The sequence below is a fragment of the Aptenodytes patagonicus genome, chromosome 7, assembly GCF_965638725.1.
Source record: "Aptenodytes patagonicus chromosome 7, bAptPat1.pri.cur, whole genome shotgun sequence".
Classification (NCBI taxonomy): Eukaryota; Metazoa; Chordata; class Aves; order Sphenisciformes; family Spheniscidae; genus Aptenodytes; species Aptenodytes patagonicus.
Window position 1 is genome coordinate 73,549,111 of NC_134955.1, and position 24,517 is coordinate 73,573,627.

The window sequence follows — 24,517 nt, forward strand, 5'->3', positions numbered from 1 at the left end:
AACCACCAATTCAGCTTGATAAATCAGATGCTTTAGCAGACCTGCAAAAAGAAAACCACCCAAATGCTGCTCTGGAATTGGACTTCTCATCAGGCAGCTCACACAGGAAGGCAATTCTTTGTGACTGATGGATTGACTTGCACTGAAGTACACCAGAAATATTTTCCACAAACAGGAAAGCTTCAGTCCAATATAGCTATGCCCTTGGGCAGCAAGTACTACCCCAAGGGGGGGCTCTGTGAAAGCCTTGTGACAAGGGAAGAGTTTTCTTCAACCTAAGAGGAAAACAAATGGTTGTAACATTAAAAAATTAAAAAAAAGTTTAATGATGAAATGTAAAGCTCTGCCATACTATAACGTGTTGTCAGAGTGATTCCCACAGGTTACACACTAGTACAACATTATTTCTTTAAAGAAGCAGACACTATGACAAGCTCACTTGCAGGTCCTGGAGCGAGAAGGCAGAATTTTGCACCTCCATTATACACACATTATGCAAATATGTGAGGATAAAGGGCAGAGATTGTTAAATTGAAGAGATATATGGGAAAGCCGACCTTTGCTATGCTTCCACTGCATGCAATAATGTTATACTGCCAGAAAAAAGAGCAGAACAGCAGCTGAATTAGAGATATACAGAAATGAAATGCAAAAGCTGCGCTGCCAGGCTACAGGATCTCTCCCCATCCATCTTCTAGGTTAATGATTCATAAGAGACCCACGAAGGTCAAGGATTCTCTTAAGTGTCTCCTCTCTGCTTGAATCCCAAAGGAAACAGAGGAAAAGGTAATTCAGATGATTACGTTGTGGTAGGCTAATCTGATGTGTTGAGAATCTAGTACTAAGGGATCTGCAGGTGTGTTTGGGGCTAAGAAATACCCTGCACAGCTCAGAGCAGGCGAGGATGCCAAACAGACCAGAAACCTGCTCGGAGTGGGGCTGAGCCCCCGCGCTATGCTACAGTGGTCGGATGTAGCAGCAGTGCTGAGGGGGAGGGAATGAAGCCACTTCTTTGCATCTGCCTCTGCTGACTGCGTGCACATGAACCATGCTCTGTGTTCAGGTAGGTTGGGAGGTCTAACGCGTCTTGCCTACCCACAGCTCCAGGGAGAGTCACAAGTCAGGAGAGTGCAGGGAAATTTCTTCATTATCCCTTTTCTCGGTCACAGCCCCGATGACGAGAGCAGAGAGGATGCCAGGGCAAAACCCACAAGCATGGCTCCTTGTTGACAGAGGATCCTGCCACACTGGCAGAGCCCCTGCAAGGTCACATGCATACACAGCACTTTCATCTCCCCATGGAAAATAGCTATGTAAAGAGAGAGGCATGTCCTGTTTTACCCTTACGGAAGCACACGGGAAGGGATATAACCTGTCCATGATGACCCTGAGCCCCATTTGCCTGCAAACCCAAACTGCCATCCTCACAACGTATTTGAAAATAAATGCTAATTCTCAACGTGAAACTGAAAAAGCATGTGTAGTATCTCTCCTGAGAAGATGATGTGGGATCTGAGCAAAATACATTCGCTGATGAGTTAGAGGTGCTTGCAATTGTCATGATTTAAGGCTCTAGAAACAGATAATGTTATACCAAGGTCAAGTATTTTGCATTACCACTTCTATGGTTTCCCAGTTCAAACATTACCCATCTTCCAACAAGGTGAAACTTTGACTGACTTTATTAAAGCAATTGTTCAAAAATAAATCCTGTTTCCTGCTTTTCTAAGCAGGCAGAAATAGAAACAATCAGAAATAATTGCCTAGTAATCTTTTGCCTACACGGTTATTTTCTCATTCTCCAGAGTCTGAAATTGGCTGTGGAAGAGACTTGGAGTCCTTGAGGCTTCACTTTTGGGATTGGACTGTGTTTACAAGGTACTGAATAGGCCAATTCCCAAGTGTATCAACAAAACTAGTCCTGCTCCAGGAACAGAGTGATTCTTCCTATGCATCATGCAAGAGGACAGAACGACCCAAGCATGTATATTCAATAGCATCAAATGGTCAGGAACTTGCTGACTTGCAAATTATTGCAGTAGGTGCTTCCAGAACCCACTTCAGCATCTTGTTTCCTACTTTCTAAAAAGAAAAATCATGGTAAGTGTTTTAGTAGCCCAGAAAAAAAAACACCACAGGGTAGCAATTAAGTGAAGGAGAAATAAGGAATTGCAGAAATAATTCATTTAGGCCACAACCTAATGATGATCACAACTGCAACCAATGTTCAAAGGGCAGGAGAACCTGCCCTATGAGGAAATACCAAAGGAGTTAGGTCTCTTCTCCCTGGAGAGGAGAAGGCTCAGCGGGGACCTCATCACAGTATTACAGTACATAAAGGGTGGCTACAAAGAGGATGGAGGCTCTCTCTTCACAAGGAGCTACATGGAGAAGACAAGGGGTGATGGGTACAAGTTGCACTGGGAGAGTTTTCATCTCAATATAAGAAAGAAATTTTTTACAGTGGGAACAACCATTCACTGGAACAACCTCCCCAGGGACATGGTGGAGTCCCCATCGCTGGAGATTTTCAACATACAGCTGGACAGGGTGCTAGAAAATCTCATCTAGGCTTCCTTTCCCAGGAAAGGTTAGAGCAGATGATCTTTTGAGGTCCCTTCCAACCTGGGCTGCTCTATGATTTTATGATTCTATGATTCAACCGCATAAAAAAAGAAATTAGCAGAGGAGAGAATGAATACAATAAATGTCTGCCCAAAGCACTGTGACCCAGATAGGAAAACATCTTATTTGGAGGCAAGATTACCAGTTTTGATGGTGAAATGATAGCAGAAGAGGTGCTGTCCTGTTCTCTCACTTTCGAGCCTGTAAAGGCCAGATCCTGTGCAGTCAGCGAGAACATTTCCATGTGAAAGACTGCCGCATGCAGCAGCTCAGGCTTGATGGACACCATCTCTCAATATCTCTCTCAGGCAGGCTACTGGGAATTAAGTAAAGGCACCTTCTGACCACACTAGACACAAAATACAGACATCTGGAAACAAACAAACAAACAAACAAAACCGAACAACAGAAGATGTTTTCTGGTGTTTTGGTAGAGAAAAGTCAAGTAGTGTCACACAAAAACTCCTCTGCATAATTTCTGCAGATTGACCGTGAGTGCACAGCTGGGAAGCTGAAGCCATTTTCTATCATCCCAATGCCCAGCTCAGCCTCCTCTGTCTGTCTGTCTGTCCATCCACACTCACCTCCTTCTGGAAGCAGCTTGCACTCCTGGGGTACGAGCACAATTGTGCTCAGTGCCCATGCAATGCTCAGCACAGGCAGGGGCTGGTGCTCTCCTGACCTCTTTCCCCGATTCCTTCTAGGATAAGAGAGTGGAGAGAGGAGATTCTGCACAAATGTAGTTCATGTGGGTTTTTTTTTAATGAAAAACTTGAAGATTTTCTTTTTTAAAAAAAATGTCTATATGTTTAATAGACATCAAATTTTAAGTTCTCTAATGAAATTAACACCTTCTGAGGACACAGATTCTGTGCCAAACATTTCTGCTCACATCAGTGCTATTCTTTTCCTTTAAAAAAAATGGAGGAAGAAAAGCTAACACAACATTAAGCAAATACCTTGGCATTTTAAGAATGGATGACACCTCTGAACTTGCCTGTGAGACACTGTGATGCTCAACTTCAGACTTTTACAAGGTCCAAAGTCCACCAGTGGCTTGTAGTTGGGGTGGGGGAGTTTGCAGTGGCTGCTCCGCGAATTTTTCTAGACCAAACATTTATAATTACTTGAGGTTATCAGGGATGGTGACTTGGTATCCAAACGGTTGCTTACCTGTTTGTTTTCCTGATTAGGAAATACAATAGCATTAAGGGTATTAAATTATTTGCTGTTGTGTAGCCTTCAAAAGTAATTGTAATCTGTGTGATAGCTACAATGGGATGCACTTTCTTCTCAGCCAGCAATTCCTCTTGTAACTGCTCTACTACTGAATTATGCTGCGCAGGGAAAAAGTACCTGTGATATATAACACTGCTAATTTATTTTAAGGTCTCTGGTAACTGTTTGTGACACTTAGCCACAAGAGTCTATTAAACACTCAGAATAATCTTAAATGGTGTGTTTGCATAGGTAGGATATAAAAAAGAGGAAAAAAAAATTAAAAAGCATTTAGTGAACACAGATCTATACCACTTATTTCACATCTGTTCAACCAACCTCATCCTACTAAGAAGAACGATTAAAGTTTAAGGGACATGAAAAATAAAATGGCTATAATAAATGGACACTGCTAATAATTACCACTTAGGTTCGTGTTCTAGTAAATTAATGCATGGCATAACGCTGAGTATTAATATGTAGTCCTAGCTTATGAATGCTGAGCAGGGGCTTTACGACACCCTGCCCACTGACACTGCATCTAATGAAGCAGCCAGCTCAGTGTCATGAGTGAGTCAAGGACAGAGCACCCTCTCCTAAGTGTCTCTTTAGGAAAGTAGCAGATTTAGTGCCTCATAATGAAATATTTATATTTTTCTAATCATTCCATCAGGTTTCTTTGGCAAGAGGGTTCACAGAAGAGCAGACAATGTTCCTGTAATTCAAAAGAGATGGAGTTCCTTCCCAGAGCACTAAAAGGGGTTGCCAGTGGGGGCTGGGAGGAATAGAGAAAGTGATTCTTAAAATAGGACAGTATAAAGTCCAAATAATAACAAAAGAAGTACAGATGACATGAATCTTGGCAATGAGCTTTGATAACACATCCAGTATTATAAAAACCCTAAAAGTCTCTTTCCCTCACTTTCCCAATTTGCCTCAGTAGGTGGTGGCATCTATGTTCTTAAGGTAAACGTCTCAAAAGGCCTTCTTAGCATGAGGAGGTTTGTGGATGTATTCTTTCCTTTAGTGAGGTTTTTAACATAATCTTTCACAGCATCCTTGAGGTCACACTGTGGAAACATGGCCTGGATGGGTAGGTGACAAGGTAGCTGCAAAGCTCTGTCAGGACCCTTGGGCTCAAAGGGTGGTGGCCAAGGGCTCCAACTCAGACCGGTGCCTGGTTAGAAGTGATGCCGACTGGGGGCTGGTAGCGGGGCCGGTGCTCTTTAACATCCTCATCGAGGCCCCGGATGACAGGACGAGGTGCACGGTCATGCAGCTGGCAGACGACAATGAGGCAATGCTAGGGAAAAAACAGATCAGATATTTTTACTGCCTGTACGTATAAAAAAATATGCACTTTGGCACACAAATTGCTATTATATGCCTGAAGCTGGGGAAAAGAGCATTCAGAAAAATGTAGATACTTTGAAACAAGTAGGTTTTAGTTACACAAAGGATAAATAATGATCTGACTTTGCAACAGTTTTCAGATGAACAAACAGTATCCATCTGCCTGACGCCTGGCACTAACTGGAGCACCCAGTGATAACTAAGACCCATTATCTGCATCTGTGGTTGTTTTTAACCACCTGTCCCTGTAGCTGTATATTAGCGCTGTGCAGGAGCAGTGTACCCCTGCTGCATCTCCCAACTGCCTGTGTCCTAAATTCACATTTTCGTGTTCCTGTCACTGACCTGGAACTTTACTGGGAAGTTTCTGTCAAGAACTGAAAGGTTAATAGTGAAAACTTGCAGTATGCTTATGTCCTGGTTTCGGCAGGGATAGAGTTAATTCCCTTCCTAGTAGCTGGTACAGTGCTGTGTTTTGGATTTAGGGTGAGAACAATGTTGATAACACACCGATGTTTTAGTTGTTGCTGAGCAGTGCTTACACTAGTCAAGGGCTTTTCAGCTTCCCATGCTCTACCGACTGAGCAGGCTGGAGGTGCACAAGAAGCTGGGAGGGGGCACAGCCAGGACAGCCGACCCAAACTGGCCAGAGGGACATTCCATACCATGTGAGGTCATACTCAGTACGTAAACCAGGGAAAGCTGGCCGGGGGGGCCGCTGCTCGGGGACTGGCTGGGCATCAGTCGGCGGGTGGTGAGCAATTGTACTGTGCATCACTTGCTTTGTATATTATTATTATTATCGTATTATTATTATTATTATCATTTTATTTCAATTATTAAACTGTTTTTATCTCAACCCATGAGTTTTTCTCACTTGTGCTTTTCCAATTCTCTCCCCCATCCCACCGGGTGGGGGGGAGTGAGCAAGCGGCTGCATGGTGCTTAGTTGCCAACTGAGGTTAAACCACGACAGTTTAGAAAGCCACTGTTCTTCTTTTGCTGTTGACAGACTTTTACCAGCATGGTAAATACTGCTGACAAGAGCATGGGAACGTGGGTTCAGGTAATGACAGGCACATGGAGGCTGAGCAGAGATGTGCAAGACAAGCTGCACTAAATGCCAATGAGAGAGATGGATGCAACAGATCCTCCACAAACCACGGCTGTCTACAGTAACTCCATGAAAGAGAATTATTACACTGAAAGCTCATGAGAATTAGAACATAAGCTTACACATTTTTGTCTTTCCCCAAGGTTACTAGGGGTCTCACCAGGGGAGCTGGGAGGACTTGCTAAGGGAGTTGGGACAGCTGAGTCCCATCTCGCAGTCCTGCTCTCGGCCTCGTGGTCACAGGCTCCTTCGCCGGGTGACGCAGCGGCACCAAACCCACTGCTCAGCTTTCCCACCCACACCCTGCTCCTCTTCCCATTCACGCCAGGCTGCGTCTGCCTCCAGGCAAACGTTTAATGAACCCAGCCATCCTTTTCACGCTTTGGAAAGCAGAATCCCCGTAATGGTGCACTGAAAAGTCATCTCGCTCTTCACAGAGCTGAGTGCAGCTATCAGCGCTGACAAGGCAGGCTCCAGACTTACAGGCAGGTTGTAAGACTTGAATTCAAAACCATGTAAAATACCTTCTGAAGGCTAACATGTTTTCCTTAGATGGAAACTGGAGCCTGATGGAGTGATGAGTTCCTGGATAACTTGGAAGCCTATTTCAGATGAGAAGGAAGTGTAAGACAACTTAAGAACCTTGAAATGAGTTTCAGTGAAAACAGTGCAGAGGCTTTGAGAGATGAGCACACAGCTCCCTTCCACTGCAAGGATGCCAACTTCAGCTGGGGCAGGACCTGGCAGCAAGGAAGCTGCTGCCATGGGCACAGCAAAGACCAGCCCTGTCCTCTGGGCATAGCAGATGGCAATAAACTGGCAGAGTTTTGAAAGAAAAGATCGAGACCTTATGTTTGAACACCACACACGCCCCCCCACAAAAATAAAAGATGCCAATGACAGAGTGTGATGTATTCAGAACAGTGCAGCAGGAAGCTGGCCTTTGTATTTTCAACAGAAATTAGAGGTTATCAAAGGAAATTTGTGTGAAGCAAGCTGTGGCAAAATGGGTCCCAGATTCAAGGTAGGCTTGGATCATGGATCATCAGATAGTCACTGCTGCTGTTATCATAGCAATAACAACTGTGGGAAAGAGTGTATTGCATACAGATATAAAAGACCACAGCCAGCTTGCAACAACTCCCATCTCATACCTGCCCTTATGTCATTGACTTAATAAAAAATAAATCACAATTCATTCATTTTAGACAGCCTGGTGGAGCAAGACGGGAAAAAAACAAGATATTTATTATTATTTGTGAGAACTACTAAATAGTCATATTAATGGTTGTGACATCTTCTCTCACTTTGGAAAGCTTCACTTACTGTGATTACCAAAAATGTTATCATGCCTACCCTGGTTTTCAGTGGAAGCAGCTGCAGTACATTGCGGCAACCTTAGCCAGAACAAAAATTATCCCCCTTCTTTTCTTCCTTCCTTTTTGCACAGCTCGGGAACATGCAGGTTTTGTGCCTTCATTTCCCAGGCTCTCGTATGGGCTCGGGTACAGCAGCTCCAGCCCTCACCTTGGCCCCCTGGGACAACTCAGTTGCCTCCTGGAAGCTCCTTAGAACTACTTGTCCTCTCTGTTCTGCCCTCTCTCGGACTTGGTGTGCCTGTAAGGTACAAAGCCTCCTCTGGAAGAAATTCAGGGGTCTTTTGTGGTTTTGTTTCCTTTGTTGTTGTTTTGTTGTTGTCCCCACTCTAGCTCTTCTATAATAGTACTGTGTTACAGAAGATCCCCAGATCTTCCTTGAATGGCAGCGTCTCTAACATCAAAGTGCTAACTGCAAACATCCAGTAACATCTGACTTATTGCTTGTTCCTTCTCCCAATTCTCAACTTCCTGCAAGACCTCGTCTAGGACCTCGTCCCAGGAAGGACAGGATCTGAGGAAAGGTGTTCGATGTCTCAGCACCCCAGATGAAGCCATGGGAGGGGACTGCCCTGCCCTGCATGCCAGGAAGGGTCACTGCTGCTGTATTTTGCACTCTCCAGAACTGTGAGTGTTTGAGGAATCGAGTTTATTCTTTTTTTCTCTCCTAGACACATGTTATCTTACTGTAATATGATTTCAGTCCCCCTAGAGAGACCTCTCCAGGAGGCTGGCATCTTGTACTTTACTCAAAAACCTTTATTCCCCACCAAAAAATTTACTTAAAATTTAAAATATTCAAGTAAACAAACCTAAGATTGAAAAACAGAAGGAAAAGTGAATATTGGAAATAAAAGGAGTATATAATAAGATGTGTTTCAGCACTGTTTTTTCTGTTTCATTTTTTGTGTTGGAAAAATCTGAGTGTGGCAGCATAGTGGAGGAAGTTTTGTATATAAAATATTAAAAAAAATCATATAAGAGAAAGGTAATGGTGTTGACCCTCAAAAGGAAAATGAGCTTAAAACACTTCAATAATGGCTGCATGCATAAAACCCTTCAACAAGATAAAAAGAATAAAAGCAGAATTAAAATCCACAACCATTTATTAATGCTACATTTTTTATGGCAGTTCAACACCTCTCTTGCACAGCTTTTAGCAGAGCTGTACACAGCAATATGCACCTACTTACCCCTGTTTATCTCTAGCATTTAATCTGGAGAAAAAGTATTTGAAGAGTGCTAGACATGATAAAAATTAGGGGGAAACAGATGAAAAAAACCCAAGAAGAGAGCAGATACAAGAAGTGATGAAAATTTGCTGCTATTCCAAACAATGGTGGTCTGATACTGAACAGAAATCCCAGTCCTCTGACAAAATAGGACACAAAAATGAAAGACAAAATTGAAATAATAGCCCACAGATTCTGAAATTGCCCTTATCTCTGTAGTATTTGCCAATATTACTCACAGGCAAAGCAAAAGGGTAAAAACTAAAATTGCATAATTTACTGAGCAGACTTTTTCTTGAAAATAGGAAGAAACATCATATCCAGCATAATCAATGCAATTTGGAAAAGAGCAGTCAGAACAAAACTGTAACCATGGCCAAATTCCATTTTTGTTCAAAAATCTGCAGAAAAGCAGCAACACCAAGGAAGAAAGCTAAACCATTGGCACTATTTTTTCCACATATGTCAGCCTTATTGAAACCAACTTAGATACCCTTTTTAAACAGTATGATCATGCCCGCAAGCTTGTGTTACCAGTAATATGTTCTGCATTAATAGCTCTGCAGTGAATTTTTGGGTGCAAAAAAATAGTAAGCGCACTCCAGCAGCATATCTGCTCTCCTCTGGTTGCCGGTCTTTTGACCAGAGCCATGCCTGCAGGAGGATGGATGACCACTGGCCCTAAATAGGATAAAAAAATACTTATTATTTCCCTTCAGACTGTGCGAGGCAGTGAAACTGAGTACAGAGACATATTTGAAACCTCTTTGCATATAAATGACATTGTTTTCATTGGAACATGCATGGCACGTAGCTTGAGCTTATGTCATATCATTTCTTCATCTGAACTTGCTAGTGAGGTTAAAAATTGCATTTTGGACTATAAAAACACGTTGAGAAGTAAGAAAGAATACTAAATAAACTGATTTTAGGCAGCTTTTACCCAGGTATAAAACAAAGATCCAAGAGAGCTTGCATTTAAGTTTAATTGCTATGATTTGCCTTTTAGTTTCCAAGGAAGGTTTTTTTCCCTTTAAAGCCATTAAAGAAAGAAAAAATCATAGGGAACAGACTCAAAGTAGCATTTGGTCTCTGCTCCTTCCCCATGCAAAGGCACATCCAGCTGAAGACCAGGGAGGGGTGCTCCAGCCCTGCCTTGGCCAAGGGTGGCCACCAACTCCCACCTTATGCAGACAGGAGGACAGCCGGGGCAGGGCTGTCCCCGGGGTGCCGAGGGGCACTGCAGGCTGGTGGCAGCTGGGGGTCCCACCTGATCACCCAACACGCCAGACACTGCCTTGCAGGGTCTTGTGAATGAAGCAGAAAATCACCCTTTCCAGAGCAGCTGAGATAGCCAAAAATAGTAGTGACGAAGCATGAGAAGCCACCGGTAAGGAGTGGGGAGGGCCCTGCTGTGGACATCACCAAGTGCCACCACGAGAGCCCTGGACTTGCTCCCTCCTGGGTGCTTCAGTGCTGGCTGCGAGGGCTGGGAGTCCCCCCTCAGCAGTGCTTTCCATTTTCCTCCTTTTCCCTCCATCTTTCTTCCTTTCCAAAGGGCAGGAAGAAATTAAAACGTCCCTTCAAACTTTCCCAGTACCTCCATCCTTATTTCTTCCTCAAGACTCATGCAATAGCTTGGCTTTCCACTCCTAATAGTACTTTTTGAAAATCTCAGACCAGCTGTAACTTTGATACAGGAATGACAATGGCTTTAGTAAAGCACTAATAAAAACATCCTAAGACGAGCCGAAGAGGATCTCAAGCGAGATGGACACGTCTCCGGTGAGATGCACTTTTCACAGAATCTGATGCAAGTATTTCTCTGTTTTCTTTAAAATGGTTCCAGAGGAGATGCTACAAACTGTCACTTCACACTAAACCAAAGGAGGGAAACTTCATTGCTAAGAGTTAAAAAACCAAAACAGTTAAATGTGGTTCCTGTTCAGCAGAGGAAACATCCACCCTGGCACTTAAAAGAAAAAGATGGAAGCTTTCCTGCATGAGGAAATCCTCCTCATTAAATGATCTGCAGAGAGCAGCTTCTTAAATAAAGCTGGAAATAATCAAAGAAGGATGAGAAATGGCAGTCATCCAACAAGGACTCACAGAAGTGGAACAAAGGACCAGTGACCTGGAACACCACACAAAAGAAATGAAACTCATATTTTAAAAGCAACATCCCCAGAAGCCGCTTAAGAACAGTTGTTTCACAGCATTTCGGTGTACTTCATTGAGCACTTTAAAGATCACCACTTGAATTGTGCACTTCAAGTGCATTATCAGATAAATGCAGCCTTTCGCCCGTGCCTGTGAATCCCTCTGAGAACAGGCGTGCATTGTGGCACTGTTGGCTGTTGCGGTGTTTGCAAGTGGTTGGTCTCGGGGGCACGGGTGCCCTTTCGTTCTGCTCCTCGCTGCCCGCGAGGCACGTGGGCCGGCCGTGGCCACACGAACCTTGCTTTCCTACAACAAGGAAATAATGACTCGCAGATACAAGCTGATTAGAGAATTGCTCGTTGCCCTGTCCTCTCCCTGAGGAGGGTGCAGAGGCAGCCCTGCAGATGTCCAGTTCCACACTGTAGCCTCCAAGGCTGCTTCACTGCGTTCCCGGAGAGCTCTGTGCCCCTGCGCTACCTCCCCACCCCCCTCTGAGCCAACATCCCCCCCTTCCCAGGACCACGGGGGCCTCTCTGCCCTGCTCCTACCAGGGGTCCCCGCTGGCAAGGACGGGGGCAGAGGTGGGTCTCCTCCCCTGGTGCCCCCTGCCCCAAGCTCTGCTGAGCTCGGTGCTGCCTCATCATGGCAAACCCCCAGTTCCCTGAATTAAAAATAAGTGTTTCTCTCTGTTCATAACTGATTTCAAAGACAAGTTAGTCTGTGCAATGTCTGAAAAATAATGGTCAGCCAGAATATCTTTCTACACCTCAGAAGAAAACATAATATATATGATATAAGTACAGATAGGATGGCCTCTTAAGGGTTGGAACATTTATTCCATCTACAATGAACTTTAAGGAATATTTTAGGTTGTTCAACATTTTGGCTATGATTTTCACTCTAAAAGAGAAAAAACAGAAAAAGAAAAAAAATCCTGCTTTTCCTACCACTGTCATATCGTTACGATCATTTAGATTCTGAGGACAACGTAAGTACGTTATTTCAGACGTAGCTCAAATATACAATAATCCCATCATTCATAGCAAGTGGTCCTTGCCTAAAATGGAAGGATATTAATCCTTGGTATTTTGTTTAAATTGCAAGCATTAGCTCAGGAGGTGGTCATCTGTGCAGGAAAGTAAAATAATATATCTTACTTTCTGAATATGCTTCTCCTTAGACGCTGGACTTTCACCTCTACACTCTTCAGATCACTCAAGTGAATGTGATGGCCTCAGCACTTTTAACATTGCATAGGTTTCTTAGTCCCAAACTATCCACCAGCTCAGCAAAAACTTTAATGATTGTCATTCTCCATTTCATATAGGTTCAAGACAAAATGAGATCGAGTCTGAATTATTGTCTCAAGAGTCTGTTCAGGACACGCTAAAAGAGAACAGCAGGACCTTTGAAGCCCACTGCTGTTTCTGCCTACATTTTGTCATGTTCATAAACTACAGCCTTTACTTTCCAGTCCTATCAATCTTTCATCTCTCTCAAGTACTAAATTAATCTTATTTAAAAATGTCAATTAAACTGGTCAACTTGTTTGATGGTCTTAGAAAGTACTTGATATCTTTGCTGCCCTTTCATTTTATGAAATAGGAGAGAATAATCCTGCAAAAATAAAGCCCCTCTAGCTATAAGCTTATCTGTAAAATATTCATTTTTAATGACATTATGTTGAAACAAAATCTTTTTCTCTTTTTGTAAACAGAAGGAAGATTATATTTGCACTACTTATGAAAAGAGGTATTAATGCAAAAATGAACCTATGAAGATGAAGACAATAGGGAATGTACTAATTAGAAGTCTTTAAGGAGTCAACATTGGCCAAAATTTCAAAAGTCACCTTAAGAGAAACTTACTTTCTTAATTAGGCACCAGGATTTTGTGCTATTTTTCCTTTTTTGGTATTTTTAAGGAAGTGAACAAATATAGTGTGTATCTTCTGCTGATGTAGACTGGAACAGCCCCAATTAAGTCAATGAGCCGTTTCCCAGCTGACGTAAATGGCATGAGGTAAATGGCTCTGCTGAAGTCAGCACAGGGCCTCAATTACCATCAGCTGGGAGAGTCACTGGTTGTCCCTACCCACCTCCAGAAGACTCTCCAGCAGTCAGGGACACCCCTGGGTTTTTGCCAAAGCTCACCCATGGGATGCTTTCTAGAGCCTCCAAGGCACCCAAGGGACACAGTCACAACTGGACACCCCTCACAGCTCCTCAGCTGGTCTGTGACCCAGCCAGCTGTGGTACAAGCTGGCAGAAGCACTGACAACCGTATACAGGTGGACCTTAACAGCTGGGTATCTTCTAAACACTGGCAGATGAAATGTCACCGGGTTTGTTCATCACTGAAGCTATCCATCCACTTTTCCTCTTAGATCCTTTCCCATCTCCTGGAGCTGGCAGAGATGCTACAGCCCCAAGGAGACATAGGACACAACGATGCAAGCTCCACAAATGGAAAGGGAGAAATGGGGAGCGGCAGATGTCACGTCTTCTCATGCTCAGCCTGGTGCAGCCCCAATTGATCTTTGTCCACAGGATGCTCACCAAGCTGCGGGATGTCCTTCCCACCCCCTGGAAGCCAGGACCTTCCAGTGGCTGTCACTACCTCTCCCTTTATCTTCTCTGGGGCACCGTCAGACCTGAGTTTTTGAGATTTTACTTCATAGAGAGAGGCTCTGGCTGCTTTAAGACAAGCCTGACCACTAAGGTATGCCTGCGCTCAAATGCACAATCTCTGGGGGATCAACCAGAGCAAATTCAAACAGCAGGATACAATTTGTACCTCTCTAGGACCTCTATCCCACCCCAGCACATCCCCTGAGGTCCCGCTACCAGAATTCTGGGCAAGCCAAGATGGGGCAGTGAGGCAGGTGGGACTCCGAACCTTCCTCTACAACATGGCTTTTGCCAAGAAAAGGCAGCTTTCTTCAAAAAAGTCTTTCTTTCAATGTTTGTTTGATTTCCAGGCTTCCAACCCGTTTAATAGAAGATTGGCTGCAAGCAATGACAGAGCAAGGATGGCACCGACTGGTGCCCTGTTGTGGTTTAACCCAGCAGGCAGCTAAGCACCACACAGCCGTTCACTCACTCCCCCGCCTCCCCAGTGGGATGGGGGAGAGAATCGGAAAAAAGGTAAAACTCACAGGTTGAGATAAAGACAATTTAATAGGACAGAAAAGGAAAGGAAAATAATAATAATGATAAGAGAATATACAAAACAAGTGATGCACAGTGCAATTGCTCACCACCCACTGACTGATGCCCAGACAGTTCCTGAGCAGTGGATGCACCCCCCCCCCCCAGCCAACTCCTCCCAGTTTTTTTGTTCAGCATGACGTCCCATGGTATGGAACATCCCTTTGGCCAGTTCGGGTCAGCTGTCCTGGCTGTGCCCCCTCCCAGCTTCTTGTGCATCCCCAGCCTCCTCACTGGCAGGGCAGTGTGGGAAGCTGAAAAGTCCTTGATTTAGTGTAAGCACTGCTCAGCAACAGCTAAAATTTCAGTGTGTTATCAACATTGTTCTCATCCTAAATCCAAAACACAGCATTGTATCAGCTACTAGGAAGAAAACTAACTTTATCCCAGCTGAAACCAGGACATGCACCCTCTCCTTTCCAGCTCCAGGGACAGAGTGCTCTCCTGTTTGTACAACCTGCTGTCTCCAGTGAGGTGGCCAGGGTGTGACCATAACGCCTGTCACTGATTCTGTCCTCTGCATTGCACACATGGGACACAGCTGCGTCCCCACCCCAGGCTGGTGCCGGAGGCTGCTCCTTGATGTCCCTGCCAGGCTGAGCCCAGGAGCACAGGAATGCTCCATGTGGGACGGCACGGGTCCCAGGCAGTGAAAGGCAGTGCAAACACTGCAATAGTTATGGCTGAGCAGAGGTTCAAAGAAAGCAATTTTAACAGCCGGCAGTTAAGTGACAAAGAGAGGATTAGGGCATCAGCTGGAGATTGAACAGCAGAAGCAGCGGGACAAGAAATAAAAACAGATCTTAATTTTGCATAACTGTATTATAAAGCGAGGTGTTCATGCCTGTATTTATGCGGCTGCGACCCGGTCCCCAGGGGAGCTAGCGTTCCCATTGACTTACCTCAACAATTCCTCTCTAAATATGTACTTAATAAAACCTTGTTTAAAGAGTAGCACAATGTCCACTGGCCTTACAGTTCCCTGCCTACTCTCCAGACAATTTTTTGAGACTGAATTTTTGTGCTACATAAGCCCATAGGCACCTCCATCTCTTTGCTGTAGTTATATATCAACTGATAACATCATACAAGCTGTTTCTGGGTGCATTTAATGTGAAACTGGGCAAGCTCAACAGGAAAGGGCTTCTCTGCATCAAGGTCTTGGAGCACCACTTGTCGCAGTGGCTTTCTGAATGCAAGACAGCACTGAAAGGAACCATCCCCTCACATGCCAGTTACTTGTACTCAGGTAATAAATCTCGCTGTGGCTTTAATTCTTTTTCTTTTTTCTTCTGAAATGTTCCCATACTGAGTAACTTTAAGAGAGAGGGACACGTCTTCAGTGATCTCCATGGGTAATAGTTTTTAAAAATACATCAAGCTTAACATCAATAGCAGAGAGAGGTAGTCATATTAATAAATCCATGGGCACTAAACCAAGGATTATTTTTATCTGGCTGAGATGCTGATGTTTATTTTAAAATGTTCTTCAACAGCAAAACCAAAGAATGATGTCATCGCTAATCAGGAGTCCTACAAGTAGAGAAAGCAGAAAAATCAGAGAAGGTAATGTATGGGAACAAATATCTCAAAACAACCCAAATGTTAAACGACTCATTCTGAGGATTAGTTACTGGAAACTAAAATCTGGATTCTAGTCAGAAATTTTTATGGAACTGCCCTGATTTTTGTAAATCCTCATGCTCTGCGGAGCATCAGGTCAGGAGCCCTTCTCTTCACGAGCCCAGTTTCTCTTTGGCTCAGGCAATGCCAGACTTGGGCCAAGCCCAGAGGCCTGGGGGAGCAAAAGCCCGACCCCAAGCAGCCTGGTCTCACTCCAAAGTCAGCCTGGACTGGAGTGGAGATCTGGGCCAGAGACCTCTGCGGGGCTCTCCTGGCCTTAATTACTCCTTCTTTTTTTTTTTTTTTTTTTAACGAATAGAACACACTCAGGAAACAAAAAGCATCCTGGAGAATGAAAGTAACAGTTTAGTACATTATTACAGAATAGAATAGAATAGAATAAAATAGAACAGAACAGAATAGAATAGGATATTTCAGTTGGAAGGGACCTACAACCATCATCTAGTCCAACTGCCTGATCACTTCAGGGCTGATCAAAAGTTAAAGCATGTTACTAAGGGCATTGTCCAATATTATCAATACTTATTTCTTATATGATTTATGTGCCAGCTCAGTTTGCCAGCACTACACTACCTCACAACATAAAACTGTGCAGCAGAGGCAGAGCATTGCCTGAACCCAAAGTGATGAATGCTGGTGGCTAGTCCTGAAAACATGAGCATTGTACCATTGCGCACCAAGAAATGTGCTGGGTTTGTGCATAGATTGAACAGGAGCACAGCGAGCATTCGAGGGATCTCTGAAGTTTCTCAAAGTGTTTTGCTTTTGTTTTATTTTAAGTTATTGGAGTTCAGTTTTGTCCCTGAACTCACATTTATTTTTGTGTAGTCAGACTTTACTTCAGCTGAATGCCTTTATTTGGTGCTCCTTTAGAGACAAACAGTAACCCGTATTTCAGTGGAACTAGCCTACACTAAAAGTTAAGTATCTGCTATGGGTCAGCACCTGACTGTTTCAAAATGATCAAAATAATGTGGGTGAAGAACATGTCAGATCTTCTCAGTTGAGAAGTCCTGAGACTAGCTAACAGCTAAGAGATGGAAGACTTTGAATAAAGAAAAAGAGCAAGCTAGACCTTGAATAAGATATTTACACCAGATAGCCAAGTGACTTGGCCATTTCCCACAGGCATGACACTTGAAATGGCAAAACGTGACACCCAGGAGATCTGACGAGCATCGCACATCCATTAGACAATTATCCCGACCTGCCCCTGTACACCCATGATGTACTTTCCTGTGGTGACAGGGCTAATTGCAGAGTCGGGGGTCCCAAGCACCATCAGTGGTGGTCACTGTACCAGGAGGTGCCAGTGTCAGCAGGGCAGGTCCCCTCCGCACGGGGACACTGTGCTGCACCTCCGGGCAAGGCTGTGCTCCCCGTCCTCCCCCTCCAGCGCTAACCACCCAGCTTCATGATTGCCAGGGGTGGCTGGCTCCAGGGGCTGCGTACAGCTAACAAAGTTTATCACTGGCTCAGAAGTAAAATCTGCAAGGGTTTTCTTTGTTTCAGGAGAGAAACAACAACCAGGGCAGCGCCAGTGGGGTGCCTGCAGCCACCCATCACTGAGACTGATGGTGGGCAAACGTGCTGGGCTGCCTCATGGCTCTCTTTCTAATATTGTTGGGTCAGGCTTTTATTTTCAATTTTTTAAAACCTTGTTTAATACTAAGCCGGACTTTGCAGTGGGGTGAATAACGTAGGACTGTTTTAGGCAGAGCAGACTGACCCCTTGCATGATACCCACCATGGCTGTGACCTGCAGCTGTGCTGAGAGCTGCGGTGGCGCAAGATCCTGCAGAAGAACTAAACTTTTCAGGCAGTAGCTTTGCCAAGTTGGAAGAAAAATGTGAAAACAGCTTATGAATTGAGAACACCTGCATTCAACACAGTGTCTCTTTTTAACAGAAAATACCTTCCTGACTCCGAGATCCCATTTCTGATTAAAGTTTTTGAAACTGGCATGCTCCTGTAATACATTTTGATGAAATCCCATTCTCCAGTGAAATTGTTATACTGGATAACTTCCAGGCAACAGTAGCACAAAGACTGTTAATCAGGTTCAGGAGAATATATAGTGACTACAAAACCAGCGTTAAACCACCTATGGTAGGCAGCCCAAAATTCATGGTTCACAGAGAACAAACTTATTCTTGAGAGCAGAATTACAAAGATATAGAAACAGAAAAAAAATTCTTGAAAGCCAGAACTTAAGTGATTACCTTCGTATTGCTCTATTCTCAAACTGACACCAGGTAACTGAGGCTTTTATTCATAGAATTATAGACTGAAATCCATCCTGTCTGGTGTTAATAGGAAAAAATGACTCAAAATCTGCACCCCGACACTGTAGCCTGTCCGAGTCCTCCACACTCCCCGTGTTGTGCAGAAGTGGAGGAAAATGCCCCGTTTCCTGCCAAAAGCCCCGCTTTCCCTCTGCTGCTGGAGTCAGATGCCACCCGGCAGGCTGGAGGGGCGGCTGGGTGGAAGGAGGAACTGCCGAGGAGAGGGGTCGCGCTAGGGGACACTTGCCCAATTTCAATCACATTTCCATCCACTGACAGAGGAAAGCTCACAGACTTGTCAGCAGCCGGCTCACAAATACAGCGGTTTGCAACTGGCCACCAGGCTTGAGGTGTGCGACCTGCTGTGCGATTACAGCCGGGCTGTAATGGTATTATTCCATAAGAATGATGCGAGCTGGCCTACTTAAAATTATGATTATTGCAGGCAGAGATTGATTTCATTCAGTGGCATGTCATTAGGCTGTGTCTCAGCTGGGTGCCTGTCCCTTCTCCTGTTAGAGCACTGGTAGCTAAATCTCTCCTAAATTTAGATTAAGGTTTAAACTGAGGATAGAAAACTCAGAACTGCATAGTAGAAGATAGGTTTTAAGGCAAAGAAACACTAGATCATGAGCTGTGAAGGTCTGCAGGGAGTTAAAGTTTTTTATCTCGGTCCTAAAGAAAATACATTTTGGGTTGAATTACATCACTCTCTTCCGCGTGCTGGACTTTTATTTTTATGCTATTTTGAGTCTCTTCAAGGGCAAGAACATGCATCAATGAGGCTCTTGAGGTGCCACAAAAATGTGAATTCAGAAAAACAAAACAGATGCAAAAGACCCAGCTTTAGGGAGAGGCGGCCAAACTTTCTGATTATCTTCTCTATAAATGATCAGTAACTCACTGATAAATGGATCTGCATGACTTTGACAGTGTTGATGAATTACTTATGCCAGAAAACATGAAGATTGATGCATCGTTCAACCTTAAACTAAACAGATAGTGTTGACATTAATTCACTGATAGGCCCTACAACCTGGATTTCATCAGCATATATAATTAAACATGTTGCTTCATGAATTTTACAAATATGGCACAAAGTTGGTAATGGAGTGTCTTAAATGCCATTAACATTCATTTAATCTCTTTGGTTTCTCTTTAAACATGCATTTAACATTCTAATCACTGCAAAAAGATTTTAATAAAACACAATGTTAATGAAATATGTGAAAGAGCTATTGAAAGAAAGAATTCTTAAAAAAAACTGCAAGAAAGAAAAAGGAAACATGCTAAGCTAAACTGGCATATAAATATAGCCAGTGAGCTATTTAAAGACTAAGGAAAAGTGCATATGTGTTCTAGGATGGCATGATTTTAAAAGGCTCTTTTTTGTACTAAATATTAGTTATTGGGATTAATTAGGGGATTAAGCTTTGAATTCTTTCCAGCTCTATCATTTATATTTTTACTCTCTACCTTTCTCTGCAACAATTCTCACTCTCTTAAGCACAGTCACATTGCTCTGGTCCGGTCGCTGCAATGCCCATACTTTGCTGCCTGGTCCCAGGGCAACCCCATCACTACATCCTGCTGCGGTGTCCCGTAAGCTGGCTGCTTCCACTAACTCACCCGGTGGAGAACAGACGTCCTTTCTTTTTTCTTTATTAGCCACCAAATGGTGATGGAAACCATGTCCTGGGAGATCAAATGCCATTCAACTCAGTTTGGCTTTGAGGACAAAGCAGAAGTAAGATCTTCCATGAAGTCCTTCACAAAAGCACAATCAAGAGAAATTGCCAGGAGTTAAAGAATGAACTTCTCACAGAGGACACCTCTGAAGAGTGGGTCTGCCCATGCAGCAGAGCTTGCTTAGTCCCTCTGTCAACGGGACCAACCGCAGAGGCTCACACCTGCCATATAAAGTTAAAGACACATTCATATCCATCATCTCCAGCGACCTCCAAATCTGTACAGCAGTCAGAAATAACATTTCCTTTTCCTTTTCCCTCCCACATGGAGTTATCCCTGGCTCCCCAGGTGCTCTCTGCTGGGGACAGAGAGTACCTTGGCCTGGGGACAGGTACTAGTACCTGCAGCAAGTGACTGCGAAGGTGCGCACATTTCATAACATCAGAACAGATCCCTCTCAAAGTCAGCCCGTGAGAGCAATAAAGAAAAGTGACACCAGACCTCAGCCTTCACTCAGCTTCCTCACTTGTGCTGCTGACATAAGGTTCCGCTTAAAGCTTCCCACAGAAGCCAAGCTGCCTTCTGACACGTATCATACAATGCTCTGCTTGTGCCAGCAGCACACGCCAGGTCCAAAGGCAAAGCCCCGTGCGAGCACTTGCTTACTGGGACCCTTCAGCCTAGCAGAAGAGCCTCACCTTCCTCTCTGCCAGGATAGACCCTGTCAGCGGAGGCTGGCAGAGAAAAGACACATTTCTTGGAAGTACAATGAATAATGCAGACTACCCTACCCCCCCCCCCCCCAATATTTACCTGTCTATTCAAACAAAGACTGCAAGTTGTGTCAGGCTATAAAAGAATTATAAAACCTCTGCTCATTCAAGAAATAAATGACATTGCGTGTGATCCATGGAGCCCAGCTGAAATCCAGTTGTACTCTCACCACGAAATGATTCAAAATGCAGCACTGCTCAGGCTGCACGGAGAAGATGCTCTTAGGCGAGAAGGTAGGATTTTCATGATTAACAATGAGAGAATGTTTTCTGGTAAGAATTTAATTATTTATTAACCAATTGCAGGAATTACTGGATGTGCTGCTACTGAAGAACAACCCACAGGGATGGTGAGTGCTTGTGCCTGGGTCTTCCCTCTGGCTGCAGCGGCCAGTGCCTGCACCCCAAAACAAAGACGTGCCAAGAAGAGGAGGGCTGAGGGCTCGCTCGGCACCTGAGGAGGCAGCTGGCTTGCTGTGGGCACACAGGAGCAAGCACGTAACTTTTTCTGCATTTATATGCATGTGCTACCCCACAGAGAAATGTCAGGACTCTCAGCGTTGCACAGTGCGGAGGGATACAATGGCTGAAAGGAGCTAAAGGCTCAGCAAGGGATGAGAAAGAGCAAGGACCTTTTTTCGCTAGCAGAGAGGGGAACACAAAAGAAAAGGCCTTTATAGGCATCTCAGAATGAGGCGATAGCCCAATTTTGTGTTATTTTGTTAAGTTTCAATTTGAAGCTGTTCAATGACCAGAAACCAAAGGAGATTCAGACGCAGCAAGGAATTCCTTCCCGGGCTGGAAAGGGAGTCTATTGCCTCGCCTACAGAGGTACCCTAAACCAGCAAATAAAATGGCTTTTATTGCTTCCATTTTCATCATACTGGTCCCATATCCCTCTATTCTCCACCTCTACTTCTTAGACCTCATTAGGCCTGCTCTGATTCTTACCAGTGTTTACAGTGCTGTTTCCAGTGCCTTGGAGAAAAATACCTCCAGCAGTAAATTCACTAAAAACACATACTGCTCTGAAAACATTGGGAAAAAGAGGCAAAAGTCAGTGAGTAGTTTGGCTGGGGGAAAAAAAAAAAACAAACAACACAAACGCTAAAACTCATATCCAGGTTCACAAGACTGCTTTGGGAAAGTACCTCTTAGTTCATTACACCCTTTTCTTCTAAATAATAAAATTAATTGTTAGTTTTAAAGACAGAGAGTGGTTGTGTCCCCACGGGTGTGTGCCCTGGGGCTGCCGGCTACCTGGGGCCCCGGGGTCTCTGGTTGGAGGGACACATCCAGGGCCAGGGACCAGGACCTCCCGCACGGAGCAAGCCATGCCCGCTCCCTCACTGTCTTGTCTTCCTTAGTGACCATTTAGGTGGTTTACACAGCACTCAGCAGCTGGGGCGGGAAGGCCGTGAGTCGTTGTCGCAGCTAACTGGCTTTAGGGAGCCTCGTACCAGCTCAGGGAGGCTGCCAGTACGTATTTCAGAGTGCGCGTTCAATATAAACTTGTTTCTGCACTTATTATTGCTCCATTAACATTTTAATGTAAAAATAAGCTTATTGCTTGCAGTTATACTCTGCCATATTATTATATAACTGGTCCATGTTATGTAATAAGTGGTTAATACACATTCTTTAATTCATGGATTGGGATTTATTCTTCTTTTTGAAGAAACATGCACGTGCTGTGTGAATATGTGGAATACAGGGAGGCATGAGAGGAGGAAACCATAGTGTCTGATTCCTAACGGGAAGAGAACTAACCTTTTACTGAAACAATATTAACATGGCAGAACAAACGATGCTACAGAAGCATAAAGCTGTCACATTTAATCCTAAAGCAATGAGCAAAGCAGGTAAAGACCTGCCATGCAAAAACTTCCTTTTCTTTCCTGATAAATCACATTAATCAGCACACAAAGTACAAAGGGATGGTGAGAATTATGCACCACAATTTGCATAGCATACACCTCTCAGCTGGTGTAAATCTGTACTTTTTGGGCAATAAATAGAACACAAAGGCAGTGGACAAGCAAGAGAAATATAGCAACCACAGCGTTCGCATAAATGTAGCCATAGCTCAAGCCTAGACAAAAGAGTAACATCGCAAATCCCATGTCAAGACAGTGAACACAAGACCTAGAGCATTTGCCCGTCCCAAAACTCTTCCATAGACACCTCCAGCAGCGGGACCGGTGAGTCCCACTGGAGTGGTGCCGGCTGGCAGGTGCCACCCTGGTACTGCCCCAGGTACCGCTACGGCACCCGGGAAAGCACATCTCGACCTTTCACTTGCTGGAAAAAGAAGAAATTGCATGTGCACTTAGCCACATAAAACTGTTGAAAACACAATTAAAGAGAACTATGCAAGGAAAACCTCCAAACCCTGCATTAAACCCAAATCAAACTGGCTGAAATAAGAACATTTTGCGTGGAGGATGACTCAGAACGGGTAGTGTGTCTTGCAGAAATGTGAAGGTTGCATTTGCATCTCACAGCACTTTCCTGGAATATTCATGCCATGTACTTTTATTTATTTTTAATTACTTTTTTTATTTGTACTGACCATTTTCCAGACTGATGATGAAAGAAATTGAAATATCAGAATACCTTGCAGAATAAAAATTCTTGATTTTCCTCACTTTAATACAGCTTTAGATAGATATCAGCAACAACATTAGAGGACCAATGGCAATAGCACAGTGACTGTTTTGTGAACTTTGCATGATTTTTTCCTATACCCTAATATCTCCAGTTATTTATTTGTTAGATAACATCACCTGTATTTGGACACATGTGGAAGTGCTGAAGTTCAAAGACAAATCCTTCAGGCTGTGCCATGAAGAAAACCTTTCCTTTTTTGTAAACAGGGAGATTGAAATTCATTAAGTTGATCCTGGAATGTACTTCTCAGGCTAGGACCCACTACTTTGCTAGTGAATGCCAAGGGGATGTTTTGAGACTCTCTCTTCTAACTGTGTAGCAAAGTAATAACTGAACAGTACCATTTCTAGTAGACAGAAATGGGTCATTTCATGCACAATTTACAATATGCAAAAGTCAATACATATCATTAACATGAGCTGAGTGTGAAGGAATCATCTGTATTATTAAAACTGACTGCATAATTAGCTAGTGCAAACGTCAACAAAGTATTGCAGAAGATTTTGTGGAAACTGTCCTACACACACATACAGACATTCAAATGCCCTTTTTACACAGTTTCTTTACGCATTCATTTTGGTACCTGCATTCCCCACTGCATTCCCGATACTGGACATGCATTAACAGCAAAACTGTCACAAACACCATTTGTTTATAGTCATTTCAGTTCATATTTAAAGCTATATCATGTCCTGCCCTCATTATACCTCAGTTCTCTCTAAGAGCAACACTGTGCACACAATCACTATTTCAACGGATCAGAACACTTTATATGTAAAAAATGGGCCATCTCCTGTGTACTAGCCAGCCTGGGTCACAAGCTCCCCTACCTACCACATTAACTCAGCCTCAGATCTGAGCTCAGAGCTCGTGGCAGGAACACGTGCAGCTCGGCAAAGATGCCCTTCAGCCCTTGTTTGCTTAAAAAAGGAGTTAGTGTTAGCCTGGCTCTTCTACTAAAGCAGCGTACATGCAAATGCTGAATGAAGGAGAAAAAAAGTCAGAGCAAAATAAGGAAATCTAATTCCCCATTGCATTTTTCACTACTGGAAGTGGCTTGCATACCCTGGCAACAGGAGTGCCTCACCTGGGCTGAGCGAACAGGGGGAGCAAGAAAAGCCCCTGACGAAGTCCTGGGATTTACTTGAGTTCCTGCTCTTGCATTCCTT